The sequence below is a fragment of the Athene noctua genome, chromosome 2, assembly GCF_965140245.1.
Source record: "Athene noctua chromosome 2, bAthNoc1.hap1.1, whole genome shotgun sequence".
NCBI lineage: Eukaryota > Metazoa > Chordata > Aves > Strigiformes > Strigidae > Athene > Athene noctua.
This window is the reverse complement of record NC_134038.1, coordinates 102,250,693-102,265,365: the sequence shown is the minus strand read 5'-3', so window position 1 is coordinate 102,265,365 and position 14,673 is coordinate 102,250,693. Positions and strand designations below refer to the sequence as shown.

At 38.4% G+C, this 14,673-nt stretch overlaps 1 protein-coding gene across 3 annotated transcripts in view; it reads left to right on the top strand.

The window, feature by feature from the left end:
• The window catches only part of DCDC2 (doublecortin domain containing 2), a 71,795-nt gene that overhangs the window by 40,576 nt on the left and 16,546 nt on the right, over positions 1 to 14,673 (top strand). The gene's annotated exons all lie outside the window — the stretch shown is intronic.

Below are 14,673 nucleotides of genomic sequence, written 5' to 3'. Positions count from 1 at the left end.
TTCAAAATAATTTGTGTCAATTTCTTCTGCAAGTGTATGTAAAGAGTTGTATGATACTGTGATATAAGTCAGTGCATTAAGATCTCTATTCCTCTGTTTGTCTCACTTTATTTGACTTGAGTTTTGAATTAATCCTTGAGTCCCACAGCATGGCTTTCTTCTGTTCACTCATGGCTCAGATAAAGGTTTTGTAACTATCGTCAGGTCTGAATTTTATGATCTCGGTGGTGAAGGGTGCTCTGTATGAAAGGTTCTTGAAGAAGAGGTGTGGAATTCTGCAGAAGATGGCATGGAGTCTGAAGTCTAGATGAACCACTGTCAAAACAGCCAAATTTCAGAATGTGCTGAAGTATGTATTTATCTATTTGTCTTCACCAACTCGCACTAACATGCATGCTTAACCTTTTTAATCATACAGTCTAGGTTTTATTTTTTTTACCGAGACTCTGGCACCTGCTTGCTTAAAAGTAAAAACGTATGTTCCTGAAGAGACCTAATCCATCAGTCACATACTTGTGTATTTAAGCTCACTCATGTGCTTAAATTTAAGCATGGACATGTGGATTTGGAAGTTCAAGGCTCTACACATATCTACTCTGAAGAAGGAGCTATTATCCTAAACCTAAAATATATAAATCACCACACAAATCATTGGGAAAACATAGGATTTTGTTCATTGCTGTTATTTAATATTTAATGGCAGTTTTCACACACATGGTGTTCTCAGTATCATCTTTCAACAATGTGGATAAAACAGTTCATATTTCATATGATGCAATTTATAGTCTCTGTTGGAAGACTAGAGATAAAAGCTAATGATAAAACCTCAGAGAATTATGTAATTCCAAACTATAGGAATTATTAGTGACTAATACTTACTTCACAGTGATATATCTGAACCAAAAAATCATTTAGCATACATGTGATCATATCAGTATATCTGCATGACTATACTAGGTGAAAGAATCTAATAATGTCAGTGATATTAATAAAACAAATTTTAAAAATAATATATAAGCCAAGCCGTATAAAAGCCTCTGATCTCTACAGTGGTCGAGTGTAAACATATGCCCATTGCAGCTTTGTGTTTATTCTCTTCTTCATTTACCAAGTAACAATGTTGTTAAGGATGCTTCTGTCCATTGTAAACTGTGCAGTTTAAAATATAGACTATAAACCAGCTCAAATGAAACTGCTGTGGAAATATTTTAATATCCTGTGCTTTTATTAGGCTGGTGTGAGTGTTCCATTAGTTCAGTAGGAAGCTTATTGCATTTATTTTTTTCTTGTGATGGAAATATTTTTAAAGGACTTTTGGTTAAAACATTGGCATTTAAATAGTTCCTAGCTAATGTTTGAAGACTCTCAGGCAGAATCAGACTTAATGGAGAGGATCAGATTAGTCCAGAGCCAGGATCCTGCTTTTTGGAGAAAGAAGAAAAGCATATAATGTGCATTAGTACTTAGCAGTACTTGTAGCATACTTCTGTAATTAAAGTAAGGAACGTAACCCAGCTCGTATAGGTCAATTTTGCTCCTTAATGGGACTATCAGTATTCTCTGAGTGCAGCAACACTAAGCTGCAGTGTCACAAGTTTGTGACAGATGCCTTCCATACCTGCAGTTTTCTCAGTTCCTGGTATTGTTATGGAAGAAAGCTTTGTGTCCATGAAACTTGGTTTCTGTTTGTTTTAATTCATCCTGTGGCACCCATGATAGCTGGTGAGTTTATCCTAACAACTCTTCCACTGCTATCAGTTTGGCCTCTCTTCACACTCTCCACCTCCTTTGTTTTGTTTCCTTCCTCTTCCCCCTTCCTCCCCACCTTTCACTGTTCTTCCCCCTGCTCTTTACACTACTTTCTTTTCCAGTTACTCTGAGGCTTTTCCTTTGGTCCACGTGGCACTTCATTCATTTTATCTGACTTCCATCTGTTTTCTTTTCATGCCATTTTTTGGTCTTTCCTCAAGTAATCCTTTCTGTCTGGCACTGATTCATCAGGATCTAGAGGTCTGAATTCAACTCATGTTTCTGTCTTAGTCTTCCTGTTCAACTTCGGGCAATTGCTTGGGCCTAGATTCAGTCAGTGAAGCATCTACATGGAGAGAATGTGTGTAACAGGACTCAGTTCAGCCCTCCTAAGGTGTTCCCACTTCCCTGAAACTTCCTCCATGTGGCTAAAGGGTGTGTCAAAGAACAGCAGTGGAAACACTTGCTTTGCCAAGGCTCTGGTGGTGTTGCTGCATAGGGTCAGAGATGGTGAATGGGAAGCTCTCCTAGCTTCCTTCTCCACCTGGTTATCACAAGCCTTTTCCTTTAATCAGCTTGGAAGCAGAGAGGACATACTATTCCTGTGTACTAGTTTGAAAACAAACTAGCGGGAGACACCAATTCAGAATAACAATCTAATAGGGAAATAAAAAGAGGAAAAAAAAATATAAAGGCAGATAACACTGGGTTAAACTGACAGAGTCAGGATACAACCTGACACCCTGTTAATCAGAGTGGTGGCTGCAGTCCCCCTGAAGTGGTGATCCTGTAGAAAGAAGGTCTGCTTTTCCTTTTCCTCAGAAAGTCCAGTGGTGGCTAAATAGCTCCAGTCCTCTGGAAAATCCAGTGGAAGGGGAGGGTCTCTGGTATTCAGAATCTCAGATTATATCCAGGATGAAATGCTTGGTTCCTCTCTCTGGGTGGAGCATCTCACAATGGGATAATGAGTCATGAAGCCAAATGTTGATTAAGCTCATTAACAGAAGATGGTCCAGAGGGAGTTATCTATGCTGCATGGCATTGATGGGCCATTAACAGAAAGATAGTCTGGGGGGAGGAGGCAAGGGAACACTGCCCCACCTGATTTCAACAGCTCATGAGGATGGTAATAGAATACACTGCAACCCAGGACATCCTGTTTGACTGTTTTTCTCCTTCTTTTGTACTCAGTCATGTGTAGCTTTGCAACAGGTGGTGACAGGTGCTGTGATTTTGAAGAGTAGGCTTGTGAAGAGGCTGCATCACCTGTATAACAGTCATCTCTATGAAGTAACTTCATAGCTTGAAAAGTTTTCTTTAGTCTTTATTCAAGTCATAATTTGTAGTTTTGTCGTTTTCTTGTGGAGTGCTTTATAGCTCCAAGTTATTATGTGAGTGTGAAATACACCTTTTTTTTTTTTCTGACTAATACAAAGTTATTATTTTGAACTTATCTATTAAATATATGTCCTGAAGTTCTTTAAAAAGTTCTTGTGTGTACTTTTGATGGTTGATTTATGGGCTGTGGCTTTTTAAAGCAAAAGTAGTTTGTGCTCAATTGCAGAGTACTTTATACTAAAATATTAGAAGCATAACAAGAACTCAACAGAGCAAGGAATATTGTGGTTTTGCATTTTAAGTATTCATTACAAGTTAATGTGAATGCTGTGCTACAACTTTGGAACAAGAATCTTTAATTCAGTTAAAAGGAAGGAAAACGAACAGGCAAACTCTGGACAAATTTTGTTAAGAATTAAAGAACCATTGTTTAATTTTTAACAAAAAAAAACCCTTAATTGAAGTTAATGTTTAAAGATACTGAGCCTTTGGGTTTTAGAATACAGATAAGTGACCATGGCTTTTACTGGCACCCAGTCATGCTATGTGCATAGTTGTACTTAAACTGTCCTTATATGCTTTATTTACGAGCATGCTGAGGACCCATTGTACTCCCCTTTGGGTATGAAAGGAGCTTATACTGCTGGGACACTATGTTAGGATCCAGAGGGCAGGGGAAGGATACATGCCCTTTTCTAAGGGTACTGTTTTTCTTCACCTCTTGTTTACAGTAATTCTTCATATAGCCAAAACCTGCATTAACATCCAGTCCAACTAGAAAGGGCAGAATATAGGCTGTTGTTGTGTATATCAGTGCAAGCTCTTTCCCCTTCTCCTAACGTGTATGCTTTTAGTGCTCTGAAATGTCTCCCTGTCAATAGGATCTCTCCTTTACTCTGTCCTGGTTTGTCACCTTGTGAGATGGACTCCTGCAGCAGTTGTGTGACTCATGGGACTGAAGTGGATGATGAAAGTGCCTTAAAAGCTCGTAATGGGGGTGGCTTATTCTTTATCAAGGCACTTCTGTTTCACCTGGAGATGAATGTATGAGATGCAGTTTCCCTTTTAGGCAGGCAACTGGTACCATACAGTTGATTAGCTGCAATATTTAATCTAGATTCAGTTAGTGGAAAGGAGCATTGAAGCTTTCTCCCCAGCTTGCTTGTGCCTTTGAAGACTGCTTCATACAGATGTTTGAGGCACAGAAATTGAGAGGGAAGTGTGCAGTTGGTGCTTTCATTCTCTTCCTACCTTTGCCCACAAATGCCAAGCTGTAAACTCTGTCCTTGTGGGGTGAAGAGGAAGATTAAGAGTAGGCATGAGCACACCAAACTTATCAGCACATCCATTGTCTGTCTACATTGCTGGTTGTTAGCCAAAGTGCTGCCCAGGCTAATAGCATTCAAACTCTACACAGTAAAAACTAAAAGAGGTTCATTTGCAAAGACTCCAACTGTAGTGTACTTGGCCTCACCTTTGCCTTGCCCATTAAGAGGGCGTGAACAGAAATTCAGAAAAGGTTGTTTAGAGACACTGTTTGTTTCAGTGTTTCCCCATGGCAACAAGAAACATGCAGTAAATCCTAGAGGTTTCTTGACTGTGGTACACTTTCAAATCCCAGCTGCTGCTGGAAACTTGTTGAGGGCAAGATGCATCTTGCCTACCTCCCACTGTATGAGGGTTAGAGGATTAATTCAAGCTGGACTTCTAGGCTCCAGCCATCAAGGAGAGACAAATGTGTCTGGAGATGCCCATTCTGTCCGTTGACAATGAAATTAGAAATCTTAGACCAAATGCTGACGTATTGGATGTATCATGTATGTAATTCCTGCCTTGAATTATGATATTTCTTATTTTGAAATGGAGATGTATTTTTGATGGAGAGCTAGAAGACCACTCCAGGAACACAGTGATAATGATTGCTCCCAAGTACCATTTTGATCAGTATAGCTCTGCTGACTACTCTGAAGGCTCACTGCAGTTCCTCAGCTGTCTTTGCAGGTTTATTTAAAAAAAATCCTTCAAATTCAAAGGCTTTGGATTGGGTAAGGGAAGCACTTATCACCATTTTACAATTTTTATTTTATTTTTTTCCTGATGGATGGTGATAAAGACTCTTGGCATTTTAGCTGGCTGCATTTGGCTGTCACTGATGTGGGATTAATTTATTTTAATCTGAAACCAATAAATTTCACAGTGAGTTTACACATGCATATTTTGGCATATATGAAAATAGATAAAAAGAAAATATTCATAGTAGAAAATGCATTCCATATTATTTGCTGTCCTTTTTCCTGCCAATTTAGCATTTATGTGGAATGTTCTCTCTTTTGAGTTCCAGACCATTTGGAAGTGATTGTTTCCTGGGATTTAGCATCTGAAGAATTATGCTCATAGTGTATTTGAAGCTTAACCTAATCTTCCAAGGGAGTTTAGTTGGGCTAGCTGTGTATTTACTCTGAATATTGTTTTTAATACACTGAGAATTTCAGCAGCATGCCATTCATATTACAGCTGATCCATGTCATAATCCTCTCAAATCAAGATGATGAAAGTATTTCTTAGTGTTGAAAGCTCTTTGTGCAAGATTTAAATTCACCACTTCTTAGAGCAAATCCAGTAGACTGTGAGCTGCTGCTTTGGTTTTTGTAACCTACAAGGCATGCTATTAATGTTATGATTAGACTCTAATTGCACTGGTAGAAATTTAAATAATATTGAATATATTATATGTAACAGTAATTGCAAATAGAAATGTTAAGTTTAAAAAGTAGACCAGTGCAGCCAGTTCAGCAGAATTTGGGTTTATGAAAATTACACTGAAGGCACATTTAATTATCAGCATCTTGGTTTAAGGTTTAAAAAAACCCCAAACCAAACATCACCTACTTATTTTTTGGTTTACACTACATTCTGTAAAGAGTATACTGTCAGAAGTTGAACAGGAAAATAGCAAATTGAGAAGCATAGTCGAAAATTCTTGTAAGGGAGCACCCTTACTTTAAAGCCTATTCCATTCAAATACAATAGTTTCATTGTGGTTGCATGGCTCGCAAAGTAACTACCCACCCAAACAATAAAACAAGTTCTAGAGATAATAGAATGTGAAGTTTGATTTTTTCATTGTGATCTGGAAAAGCACTATATTGGAGACAGGCTGAGCCACTCCACAGTGTTTCAGATGCAGTTTTGAGTATTATGAGGTCTTAAAAGGGAGCAATCATTTCAATTTCCTGCTTTTGCTCTTGGCTAAAAAAGGGAAGAAAAAAAGCCAACCCTTAAATAAAGGGAAAGCTTCACAGACAGGTATGGCAGCCACTCATGCTATTATGCTCTGAATTTCTTTCAATAAAATTATGAACTTGACAAAGAATATAGACCTGGACTGCTGAATATCAGATGTGCATTGTGAGCTAAAACTGTTTTCCATTTTTTTTGGCTGACAACTTTTAGGATTAAAAATTTCTCTGTAGTTAAAACATAGACCATATCACTGTATTGTCAGAGCACACTAAAACTGTGCTGAAGAAAGAGTGATCATCTTGTTTCTGATTTACAGAGATTTTGCAGGACCTGTAGTTTTATTTCTCACATAATAAAAGATAAAATGACAATCTATATCAAGAAATGAGACCTCTTGTTGCTGTTAGGGTGTATTGTTATAGTGCTGAATCTTTGTAGCCAGAATATACTGACGCAAATGTGGAACTAAGATGATGGTAGACCTTGCAAGCATCTTTCTTTGAGCACATGGTGAGTTTCTTTGGGTTTACTTTTAGTAAAATGAATACATTGCAAAACATAAAATGGGCAAATAGTACTTGGCAGCAGGAAAGTCATGTTGTGTACTTTGCTGCAGGATGGAGTTGATTGACAGCCGGCTGAACAGGAGCCAGCAGTGTGCCCAGGGGGCCAAGAAGGCCAATGGCATCCTGGCTTGTGTCAGCAATAGCGTGGCCAGCAGGGACAGGGAAGGGATCTGACCCCTGTACTCGGCGCTGGTGAGGCCGCCCCTCGATTCCTGTGTTCAGTTTTGGGCCCCTCACTACAAAAAGGACATTGAATGACTCGAGCGTGTCCAGAGAAGGGCAACAGAGCTGGTGCAGGGTCTGGAGCACAGGTCGTACGGGGAGCGGCTGAGGGAACTGGGGGTGTTTAGTCTGGAGAAGGGGAGGCTGAGGGGAGACCTTATCACCCTCTACAACTATCTGAAAGGAGGTTGCAGAGAGCTGGGGATGAGCCTCTTTAACCAAGTAACAAGTGATAGGACAAGAGGGAATGGCCTCAAGTTGCACCAGGGAAGGTTTAGACTAGATATTAGGAAGCATTTCTTTACAGAATGGGTTGTTAAGCATTGGAATGGGCTGCCCAGGGAGGTGGTGGAGTCCCCATCCATGGAGGTGTTTAAAGTTGACATAGCGCTGGCTGTAGTTGGGAACTGTTAATGTTAGGTCAGTGGTTGGACTGGATGATCTTCAAGGTCTTTTCCAACCTAGATGATTCTGTGATTCTGTGTGAGTGTAGGTGTGCTGGTGCTCAGTTTGGAATGACTGGACCAGGACAGACATTTCAGGGCTTTTGCATTTGCTTTGTTACAGTTTAGCCCTTAAGACCCAGCTGTACCCAAGAGAAGGCTGAGTTTTGGAATAGGCATGGAATTAAAACAGATGTGGCTGAATGGGAGCTACTTTATTAATTTCAAAATTAAATGATCTTAATGATCTGTCATTTAAATAAAGGAATAAATTAGATGCTTAGAAAGATGGAGAATAAATGAGGTAAATGACCAAAGCAGAGAGAAGGAAAAAAACCCCTTTTATTATGACATACAGCCCTTTCTTTTTGTAGCTGTTTATGTATAAAGATGACAGAGTTATTGCAGCTGGCTAAGGCAGTTTTTCCTTTGCTCCAGCATTGCCACATTTCCTATCAGTAATGGATACCGCTGCATACAAGGTCAACCTCTAGAAGCACCTTTTGCAGTTTCTGTTGAGGTAGTCAGATGTCAGCAATCCATAATTGTGTGAAACCTTATTAGAAATTCAGTGTTTTGTGAAGAGAGGAACTAATGCTTAGAAGCTTGAGGCTGCAATAGTACCAGGTGAAGAAAAATACATATTTTTTAATATTCTCAAGAGTTTCATTTGTATATTTTTGCCAGTTTCTTCTTAATTCCATTACTTTTTGATGACAGAAGTCACAGGCACACACACACATGCAAACTACCTTCAAAGCAGTGTTTTTTTTGTTGGAAATGGGCCTTGTACAATGGTGATACTTTGAAGTTAGAAAAAAACCAACCACAAAACAAAAACAAAGAAAATAAAATTATCTCATAGACAGGCATAAACGGACATATCCTCCCTATTCCTCATAGCAATCTATTCAATTTAATGAGCCACAGATTTTTTTACATTTTGTTTTTAATTTGACTTAACGTTTTTATGAGGCAGCCTCTGTGGTAAGTCACATTAATTTTTTTTTTATAGTCACATTAACTTCCTTGCTTACATACAGAGTTTGCAGTTAGTAAATGCCTCTGACTTCCATAAAATATTCAGGGCAGGCTTTTATTACAATGATTTTTTTTTTAATCTCTACTGCTAAACTTCAATCAGTTTAAAATTTGAAATGCATTAATGACTGTATAATGTTATAATATAATGTGCTACAATAAATGTTTTACAGTTAGTGCTGGTTAGGAAAGGCGCTTATATAAGAGCCCTTAATTGCTACGCTTAATTATGTAAAATATATAGATTTCTTATGAGTTAGTTCAATGTATAAACTCAACTACTGCTTAATAAAGTCATATAGCTTTCTTGTTTTTCAAAGTGTACAAAAGGATTCCAGCTGAAATACTGAATGGCATCAGGCAGAAAACAACCTTTGCACTTTAGCCGAGGTTTGCTCAGTTATACATGCACCAATTCATTGCTTCTTTCTGTACATACTGAACTGAGTGACTGCACAATTCACTGAACATCTGTGTATTGAGACAACTGGTAACATGTGTCAGGTGAAATGTTGTTAATCAAAATGTTTTGGACATTTATAAATTTGCTGTTGCTGATAATTAATCTGTTCTGTACCTGTGAGGAGACCAGCCAGAAGTATAAAATAGCTAGAAAATTTCCCTGAATGGTCAGTGGACTCCCTTTCATGTAATTGAATTCTCAGGGGCTGCAAAGCCAGCATAGCTGACATGGATAAGGGGACAGAACAGAGTAGGTAACTCTGAAGATCTGTGGCTATTAAGAGCCATTATGCAAGAAGCATAATTTACTTGTAAACTGTATTTGGTTTATTTGTCCATTTGCAACAAAGTCATAGAGCTGAAAACACTGTAGGAATACAGTACCAGCTTTTCTCATCATTGTTGAAACCAGCTGAGGACCGAGCCATTTACTTTAAGAAATAGACCTTGGCCAAGTACAAAATCAGAAACTCCACACCCTATTTATCAGTCATCATCCTTTCTAAGGTTCTGATCCAAACCTGGCCACTCTGCTTTTCTCCACCCCATGGACTCAGGACCTGATTTCCAAAGAGCTAAGCCTTCTGAGAACATCCGCCTTCATGTAATTTCACCACCTTTTTCTGCTGAAAATGTTTTCTTGTTCTTACTATTTGTGTAGCTCCATTGCTGCTAGCTGTAGAGATTAGCCATAAAACAGGTGCCAGTGTTTCAACAGCTGCGTCGTTTGACTTTGTTTAGAGCAGGTTGAGTTGGTTCACCGCTTTTTTGAGACACCTAGCTACCTCTCTTCAGCAGAGCTGTTATCAGGCTCCAAGTGTTCCATTTCCTTGTAACCCTCACAAGGCTTTGGGGAATTCAGAGCTTGAAGCAGTCTGGATCCTCTTGAGATTTTGTCAGTCTTTCTCTCTGTGGGGTTACAGACAAGAGGTGAGAGTATAACTCAAAGAAGCTTCATAGGAAAGCACTTGTGGTTGCAGTTTTCATTCATCCCCTCAGCCTGAAGCCAAAAATACTGTACGAATTTTTTCCCCAAACTGTAGAGCCACTATCCACAGTCTTACTAAATATTGTTCGTTTTAGGAATAAATAAGAATAAGAAATCAAGAAGAAATACTTGCCTGACAACAATGAGCATTTTTTCATTGCTGCTTTTTGCTGCACCTCTGCACAAACAAGTATATGTGGGAACATCTGAACATAGAAATCCAATTGCAGATAGGTACTAGTAAAACAGCATTCCTCTTCTCAGGTTTTCCTGAAGGAAGATTCCTTTAAGAAGCTTAAATTGGCATGGGTACCTGATGGCTTGTCTTTCCTCCTCTCTCTTTCAAGCTTCTACTATTCCACCGCATGTAACCCATTTTTCTGCCTTCCTGCCAGTGTGCTGGACTCCATTTCTTCCCTTGTTTTTCACCCGTGTTTCCTCATCTTTCTGTTTGCTCTTGTACAGTTACTTGTTCCACACATTCATTCTAACATTACTGTGCCCTCATCATCTCCCTTTGTGTCCATATCCTCCAGCCTCTGCTTATCCTCTCTCTTTAGTTGGCTGCTCCTCTTGAATGCCTTTTTTATCTTGTGATCTGTTGTTTGCCCTTCTGTGGGTTCTTCCTTCCCCTTCTTGCCTGAATTACTGAACACGACCCTTCTTTAAAATAATCAGAAATAATAGATGTTTGTTTGAGTTACCTCACTTCTCTCTGTATAGGGTATAAAAAAGTAGTGATTTTTAGCTCAAGACAGTCTTATTTTCACACAGTGACTGAAAAACCCCTAAAATTCCAGTCTCTTCTGGTTGTCTGGACAGCATGGAAAACTATCCTCACAGAAGATGAGGAGACTCTTAATAATATTTTACTTGGCCTGTTGACAGAAGCAACACTACTGTAGCAGGGAGAAGTGAGAACCCAGCTGAAATAAGTCCTCTGATTTATACTTGTCAGCAAAGCTGTAGGGAGACATTTTGGAGCTCAAAGTACCCTTGAGTCCTTTGCTGCCATCATATTCTCAACTTGGAGCAAATGGATTGAGTATGCCACAGCTTGACTGTAGGCTTGTACCTACCTTCTTTTCTTATCCCCTTTTAGACCATTTCTGCCCCAGTGTTGCCATGACCCTGACTGTGCCCAATTCTCAATTAGTTTGAGGCACATAAAGTCAGAACTAGCTCTTGTATGAGGAGTATGTGTAATCTACAATATTTTATGAACCATTTGGGGAAGGCATGAATGTTCCATCTAATGGAAGTGCTGGGAATTCTCTTTTCAGTAAGATACACTACTTATTTCTAACTTCGGTAGAGATTGCAATATAAACCCATAGCAATATAGAATGAAGACTTGCAAAAATGGTTTTTTGTGTAATTTATAGCATTTTCTAGAATGTCTTCTTGTTTTTTCCTCCCTTAGAGACGTGTGTAGAAACTGACTAATGATTCAGAGACAGAGATGTGAAATATTGCATCAATAAGATTTTTTTTAGTGCTCTTTTTTCCTAAACTGAAAAACATTTCTGAAATACTACTTATGAAATATAAGGCAAAATAACCCAGCCTAACACATTTGCTTGGTGAGCAACTCACAGCGCTGGTAATAGTGATTAATATGGTGTGCAAACTCTTACTGACAAGATCTTGACACAGAATCACATAAACAAGTAATATGTTGGCCTTTCACTCATCTGCACTTCTCCAGATATTTAAAAATTCACATGCAAAAAGTGTAAACACTTCTGGCTGAAGTAAAGCAGCAACACTAATAATGTTTACATTTTAAGCTAATTTCTTAATGCTTCATTTAATAATTTTTTTGTAAATTATTTTACAATTTTTATATTTCTTTTCACTTTTGGTACCGAAAGACAAGCGTACATGTTGTAATGTAAGACTAATTTCATTCCTTGCCATTTTCTTTGGAATTTTTTATTTGTTCAAGTGTTACAACTTCCCCATTTTTCAGTTAGTGTCATTTTTTTCTTCACCTATTTTGGCACATTTCAGATCTAAGTGTTTTTCTTCCTTCTCTGACTATTAATGGTACATGTGTTTTGGACATTTATCTTCCATACTCTCATGTTTGTGCAGAGGTAAATAATTCATTTCCCTTTTGTTGTCAGTTTTCTTATTTCCTTAAATAATTTTTTCTTTTCCTTTTCTGATAACAAATCTTTTCTGCCATCCTTTCAGAAACCAACTAATGATCTTCTGTGTTGTATGCATTTGAAATATGCTATTCTTTAACTAGTTTTTTTCTTCAAAGAACATACCTGTTCTGAAAATGGGATAACTTCCCATTTGGTCTGAAAACACTGTCTTTGAAGGTTTGTGATTCTGTGGTTGCTATTCTTTCCCATTGCAGCCTGCCGTCTAGTTTTGGCATCTTCCATTCTGTGGAAGAGCAGGAATGCTATTTCACTTCAGAATGCTTTCTGTGCAAGTCAGGGAATAGTGGTATCCTTGAGAGATGCTGGAAGGTTTTGCAGAGCTCTTTTCAACTAATCTAGCTGACCAGCTTTCTGGTCAGACACCTGTTAGACAGCACTTGAAGGAAATCCCATGGGGATTTCAGTTTTTGCTTATTGAAATCCTTCTGTTACTAGCTTTTGGGGGTATACTGTTTCAAATGAGAAAGTTCGTTGCATGACCTGGGTAGAAATTTGTTGTCCTCCTCCCTCGCCCTCACTCCCTCCTGGTTTAATGGTTAAGGTTTTTGACAATACTGCATGTCTGTCTTCTTGTGCTGGGTTATTCAGCATAGCTCTGAGGTGATCTACTCTTCTAAGCAGAGGTGCTTTAAATTGAGAATCTTCAACTCCTGAAATTAATTTTGTGGATTTGACCTCCAGAGCCAACACATGTATCTCCCTTGTACTTTTTTTGCCCGGCTGAGGAAAAACCTGATGAGAACTACCTCTGCACCAAAATCCTTTTACCTGTAGAGGCCAGACAATCCTCATTTTGGTTGAAAGGCTTGGGGATCTTGAAGACAAAGGTGTTATTACAGAGTCTTAAATGGAATGATGATGATATTAAATGCAGTTCTCTTAGACAGTGATTTAACTTTTCGTAGTTCTGTGAGCCAAGGAATCTAAGGCAAGGTTCTTAAGGGAAGGCCTTGAATGAAGAGAGTCATCACAGTGGCTTTCAAAGAACACATTACATCTTCCTCTCAGAATATTGTGGTGTTCTATATTTCAGTCAAATGTCTATGATGAGAGGCAACCATGATAATATCAGATAAGAGAAACAGAACCTTGTGTCCCTTAGAAAACTCAGAAAAATGGGAAATGTGAAGTGCATTGATTATTTGGAAAAGTGCAAGTAGTACCCATTCAACTGCATTTTATTGCTTCTCTCAACCACTCCATGTTTTTATTGCTGAATTTGTCAAAAAAACCCTGTCTTGGCAAAGGGGATCTGTAATGAGATATGTACACGTAGATTGTCCAAGATTTACCATACTGCCAGCAAATATTGGATGTTCTTATTTGGTTTCAATGGAACATACTACAATAGATCTATTTTATTTAATAATCTACATTTAAAAGGGAATTAAGACAAGAAAATTATTATTTCCATGCCAAATATGAAGATGGAACCTATTTCAAGGTGTGTGTGAGATGTTTAGGGTAAGAATCCAACTAATGATGCTAAGAACCTTGTGGTATTTCCAACACCAGTAATTTCAGTGACCAAGTAGTATATATCTTTTGGTAGGGTGAGGAGGTTCCAGTGGGACTGATGCTCAGGTACTCAAACTGCTATGTCCATGAGAAAAATCCATGAGTCCATGAGACTGCATCTCCTAAGATGCAGCCAGCAGTACCACTCTGGAATATCACTGTGATGTTCCATAGACTTCTCCATTTCTTCCTCTTCATTTCAAACTGTGAGAATGGCTTTCATCTCTCTGTGCTCTGGTCAGTGGTGTGTCACTAGACATCTAAGGCCATCTGGATGAGCTGGCACCTCCCCTTCAGTTAGCCATTTGTAGTTGCATGGTATGCCTCAGAATTTTGTTCCCAGGGTAAGCTCTTTCCTTGGCTCTCACAGTGATGAGAAAGTAACTGGAAAACTAACTGAGTAGTCAGTCCTGACTTTTTATGCAAGTGGACTACAGATTTCTCAAAGGCTTGGATTTTTATCAATTATTTTTCCTCTTTCTCAATGTTTCTGTGAATAGTTCAGTGCTACACTAGGGCTGTTTATTTAACAGTGTCCAGCAATGTAGATCAGTTTTGCATGGTCAGTTGATATTACCAAGTTCACATCCTTTTGTGAAGAATTAAGAGGCAGTCTAAACCAGCACAAATATTTTTTCATCTTTCTTATTCTGGTTATTTATATTGGATGTGAACACATTAGCATAGGATCATCTGTCTTTCCTTGATAGATGGAGACAGAAAGGGAGAAGATTTCGAGTAACCTGTGCTTTTAATTTCTGTGCTGTTTTCAGTTTGGAGGGAAGGGAGACGAATGTGTGTCACTTGGAAATTTTTTTCTGTATGTATCTGTCTTTACTTTATTAGTTAGATGATACTGAAAGACCTGTATTAGAAACTTTGAAGACCCCTAGTTTTTACTTATACTTGGGGTAAAAAATACTCAA